Below are 6000 nucleotides of genomic sequence, written 5' to 3'. Positions count from 1 at the left end.
AAGATAAGTACTAGGCAACTAGCTGGGACATGTATCCTTTATGAAATGATGACATGGAAAATCTATACATGTTAGAAATAGTTCCAGTTTTATTTTGCTTTGTTTTGTTTCAGACTTTTTGGTCTGCGGCTGATTGCACTGCTGGGTGCAGAACTCATAGACACTGAGGGCTGAATGGAATGAACAGTTTGTCACCCATGTTTAAAAATGTTTAAAATGATGTTTTAAAATGTATGGATGACATACTATTTCAATTTTACAGATGTGTAGAGTGCCATTAAAAACTCTCTGAAGATGCCACTAATAAGAAGTGGGACAAGTACTTTAAAAAAAAATTGGGACAAATACTTAAAAACTGAAGCTTGGGCACCAGCTTCCCCGAAGCCAAGCTCAAACACATTCTCTAGCCCCTCTATTTGGGGCAGATTCCTCCTGCCAGCCTGCCTCCCCCCACTACTTCTGTTGAGCTGTTCATATTCTTTTCTATCTGGGACAAGTTTCCCCCTGGCTCTTTAACATTTCATTCTCTCTTGAATGATCTAGTTCAGGTTTCTTCTCATACATATTCTTATAGAGGCAGCCAGTAACATTAAAGGGTCCCACATTTATTTCTCTCTACTCAGATGAAGAAGGGCTTTTGAAAAATGACGGGAAACAAATGTTTCACGTACGTTTTGGGGATGGAACACGTTTGAATTCACATCAACACAAGTCCTCAGAAACATGTGGGATCTCACAGAACATGGTGGGAAGCCAATTTTGGCTTCTCTGCTCTGATCCAGGAATCCCTCTGGAGCTTTCCAAATGAATACAGAAAGGTACTACCCCTTACTTGTTGACAGCCATCCACTCAAGCCCCTTGGCTTCTATGGGACCCTGGCAGGCAATTCTGGTATGTCTGTACCACAGGTTATGAGAATTACTTGATGCTCTGTACTCACATTACACTAACAGGTGAAGTGTTAATCACAGTTTGTGTGCTGTTGACATGTGAATTCTTTAGATCACAACTCGTCAAGGAAAATGAATAGGACAAACTGATCTGTCTCGGTAGTATTAAGTTTAGTGGGCTTAGAATACTTATGGATAACTTTATTGCTTGCATTTTTTTTATTGGCTAAGGTCCTGAATATGAGCTCAGTTAGAGGGACTATTTCCATCACCTGCCTGCAGATGTTTCACAAATGATCAACATGTTACGTGGTTTTCCACCCTAAAACTCCTATACCTGAAGGAATCGATAATACAGTATTTTTTTAAAAATCCATCAAATGCATTTCCCTTTTAAAAGGATAGTCTGAAAACAACAAACAACTGTGAATCAAAGAACACTGAAGAAAGATGCCACTCAGGGTTTCCCAGAGTGTTGCCAGCTCATGTGCAGAATATTGGTTCATGCACACACGCACACACATTTTTATCTGTGACTTTTCAGGTCACAGCCATGGCTATCCACATGGGAAGTCCACCTTCTTCTTCAAATGCTCTAAGGGTTTTGCTCATTTGCCAATAGCTGTAAAATCCTACTAGGCACCACTGAGTATCTTTATGGAGAGAGGAGAGTCTATGGAAAGACATGGACTAAATCTCGTTTTTCTTCTCCTAACAGCTTGTGATCATTTCCTCAGCTGGCATGCCTCTGAGCATGAATGGGGAGAGAGACAAATGAGTCTCTTCAACAGCTGTTTCATATGAGAACAATTCCACCCTGGAACTTCCTGCTGATATTAAGGACTATTGTCACATCATGTGCTGTAGCCCCTTTCACATAACCTAACTTCTTTCACAAAATGACTGTCTTCAATGAACCTTCAGAAATGACTTAATTCTGTTACTGGCAGCTTTATATAACAGGAACACTGGCAATTGATCCCTCATGCTTGCTAGGTCATCCGCACACAAATCATATTTTAAATAGAGACAAAGACGAATACCGGGTGTATTCATACCAGGGAAGAATAGATATTGCAATGAAAATGCTGTATAAAGGAGAGTACAGACTCTCAAGAGGCAAGAGGGACTCTTGTGTTCCAAAACTGATACAAAAATGACTGCATTATAGTAACATTATCCAAATTGCCTTTGTTGTTTTGCTTAAAATAAATAAATAAAAAAACCTTTCACTTACCATCACTAAATCATTCATAAATCTGCCAGAGAGAAGTAGTGAGAGAGAAATAGGTAGAGTTTAATATATCATTAATTAAAGAAAAGTACACTTTCAATTACCCATAAATGCTTATGTGCATGCTTCCTGGGTATTCACTTTGGATTTTTCGTGACGGATTGGGCGACTGACAGTTCAAGGCCATTCCCATTTAAACACATTTACTTCATATAGATTTAATTATCTTCTTTTTTAATATATAAGATGCCATTCGAGGATGCAATGACAAACAAAATGGGTATCATTCCCTTACCTGGAAGGAAGATCTGTGCTCAACATTATTAGAGGTTACACAAGGAAGTGGAGTGCAGGGTACACTCACAGTGAAATTTTTTTCTCTAGGCATATTGAAAAGTTGATGATGATTTTCTGCAATCCAAACTTCTGCTATTAATAAAACGTCCATTACCCTCCCATGCAAGACAGGTAGCAAAATGGAAGGCACTCTGTAACCTCCTTTCAAAACCTTCCTGGGAAGCCATTTCCTCTTCTTTTTCTCCTACACGTTAAAATCTTGTGGGAGATAAAAGTATTGTGTGATACTGGGCATAGTGTTGCGTTGAGGTGGAAGGGTGAGCCTGGGCTAACACTCCATGTGCTCGGGTTATAGGAGCTATTGTTTCAGAGGTAGTGATATAGCAAACAGCGAGTGAAGCGGTTTTAGTAGCATTGAAGAGCGACCTCAGTCAAGGGATACAGAGTTGCTCAAAAATCACAAAAATCATCCATATGACCAACACTTAGCAGTTACATTACCTCCTAAAAAATACAATAACCAATATAGTAAAATAAGATATAGTTAAAATGTTGGTGCTAACATAGCACTTAACAAGCCTCATCTTTCAACATTCTGAGATGCTTCTCAGGGGTTTACTATACATCAGTCTTCTTAAGAGTATCTTAAAGCCTGTTTTAGAAAAAAAAATGTGCAAGATTTGTGTTGAAAAACCACTGCAAAGACACCAAGGCACATCTCCCAGCATGAAGATAGTTGTGGCAACAGATGTGTCCTTCCTGAAGGACTTTAAAGATACTCTTTGAATTTTATCAAAATTTCTTGCTTTTAAACAAATATGATTGAAGTTATTATCATTGCGACGGCACCTACGCCAGTATCACTGTCACTGAAATGGACAAAGAATTTACGGGATTATTACAGTAAGTTTAGCATGAGTAAAGAGTTTACCAGGAAAAAGTATATGATGCAAACAGTAAGAGAAACCACAGAGAACTACTAATTCCTCTATCTAATTAAAAGTTCTGCATTTCTTTATACCAAAACCATTGACAAGGACACTGAAGTGCCAAACTAAAAACTAGACCATACCCCTGACGGATATAAAGAAAGGTTAACGTTCTGGCTAGTCAATTAAAGAATCCCTAATCCCGTCAGAAGAAGGGATATGGACCATTAATTCCGTTCACTCTTTACTTGGTCTAAATGCTATCATTTGGTCTAATGCATGCTCGTCATCTTACTGGCTTTCAAAGGCCCCTTTCTCTCCAGTTTGAGCTGCAGCTGCGGATGCCCTTCTTCACCACTCTCAACCATCAAAAAGCATCAGGGGGCTACTGTCGAATTTTCCTGAGACAAGAAACCAAGTCAGAGGGATGGCATGGGAGCCTGCACACACATTTATTTAATTCTGTCTCATGTCACATTTTCTTTTATTTTTTATGTCACATTTTAAAAGTGATTCTTAAGCGATTTATCTTAAAAAAATCTCATTTTGTTTTTAATATAGGCCCTTTACCCATACACTATTGGAATTACAACCATGGACTAATGGAAAGTCACCATGTCCCTTGCCAGCACCTATAACTCACAAAAGGTCTATCTTTGGCCTGCAGAGTGAGGTGAGCTATGGAGCTGTCTAGCTTCCCTTCCTGACGCTGTTCAGCATCCATCTCAGTGTTGTCTCTGTTCATCCAGATCCTCTGGTCTTAGGCATTTTAGCAAGTGATTATGGATAGGAGCAAATATATTCCTCTCATCAGATGATAGAACATGCCATCTTCTGAAAGGAAGCAGCCTTGACCCATCTGAAGATCCTCTGGCTTCCATTACCTTGCAGCTTCCTCTGGGTAGCATGGTTTTTGCACATCTCACTTTTAATTTTACGTTCCTTCTTTTGTTAGCAAAGTATCTTCTTCTAGCCTTTCCCCCTCTACCTTCAAGAAGCCAATTTGCTTAGAATTTTCTCTGTAATGTCAATGGAAATTGCATACAATAGTTGAGGGCACAGAGCAACACAAGAAATCAGCCAAGAGGATATGAGTATGTTATTGATATCTGTGTGTTTGTTCCTTCCCTCAGCTAAGTGTTTTGCAAAAGCCCACTTAATACAATAGCTTAGAAAATGAACTAGAGATATAGCTTGAACATACTTTCTTAAAGTGGTGTAAATTTTTTTTTTGTAAATAAGAGAATGCAGAAAGACTATCCTTTCCCAGAGAACAATAAGACATTCTTGTTAAGTCTCAAGTGTAAACTACTTAGTATTTACTTGCATGTTTGTACTAAGAAGTTGAATATATGAGTTTTAGAAAGATTGATTGCTTTCATGCACTATTCTTTTTATTACTGGTTTCTTCCATTTAGAGTCCAGGTTTTAACCATGCTTTCTTATGACGTACCTTTGGCAATTGCATAATGCTGGATCCTGGCACAGGATTTTTGTCTATAGAATGTACCTAGAGTTCTTGCATTTTAGGTACAGAGGTTAGATGTTAAGAGTGCAAGAGCCTGGAGTCATCCACCTACTTTTAAGCCAATTCAACCGTTTTCTGATACGTTACCCTGGGAAAGGTGTTTTTCTTGACTTTCGTTCTCCTCATCTCTGTAATGCAGGTGATAACAGCACTTGCCATATGTGTGGGCTAAAGGGGTAGGAAGTATTCAGTCACTGCAAACAGAACTCAAGATATGGCAGAACCCATCATGGCTGTTATGGTTATTGTCTATTGTGTGTATTCCAGTTTGACTTTTAAAGATAATTATTATTTTTTATGTGTATGAGTGTTTTGCCTGCATGTGTGAATGTGCACTTTTTATGTGTCTGGTACCTGCAGAAGCCAGAAGAAGGCATCATATTCTCTGGAACCAGAGTTATGGATGGTTGTGAGCCTTCCTGTGGGTACTAAGTAATAATCCTTGGTCCTCTTCAATAGCAGTAAGTGTTCTTAACCACCCAGCCACCTCTTCAGGCTCTAGATTGACTCTTAAATGTTCAAGGAGGACACTGGTGTCAAACACTTAGTCTCTAGTCTGTGGCCTTCATAAGAAGGAGGAAGATTGAGTCTGGAGAGATGGCCCAGTGGTTAAATATACTTGCTGCTCCTCCAGAAGAACAGCAATCAGTTCCCTTACATTCACATTGGGAGGCTCACATACACAGCTCCAGAGGGTCTGACGCCCACTTCTAGCCTCCATGTATACTCACACACATGTGGCATATACTCACATATACAAATATGCATCGAAAATCAAAATAGAATCTTCAAAGTAACAAGGTGAAAGTGAGTCCTGGTGGAGGTTAGATAATTGGAGCATGCCCTTGAAGGTGATATGGAGACCTTGGCCCTCCCTGTCATGTTCCCTATTATAGCATCCTGATCACCATGAGATGAGTGGCCTTCTCTGGCATAATTTTTCCTGAATACTTAAGACAAAGACAGGTGTTCTTGACAAGGACAATGATTATTCATGCTATTTCTGATATCTCTTATCTCAAGATGTCCCTCTTTGGAATTGTGAAGTTTCTTGATATGCTCCTTTTTGTATAAAATTGATTTTGTCCAAAGTGTCCTTTAAAGTGCTTGTAGTTGATTAC

The sequence above is a fragment of the Peromyscus maniculatus genome, chromosome 21 (genome assembly GCF_049852395.1).
Source record: "Peromyscus maniculatus bairdii isolate BWxNUB_F1_BW_parent chromosome 21, HU_Pman_BW_mat_3.1, whole genome shotgun sequence".
NCBI classification, from domain to species: Eukaryota; Metazoa; Chordata; class Mammalia; order Rodentia; family Cricetidae; genus Peromyscus; species Peromyscus maniculatus.
The sequence above is the reverse complement of the archived record's forward strand: the minus strand, read 5'-3'. Positions refer to the sequence as shown.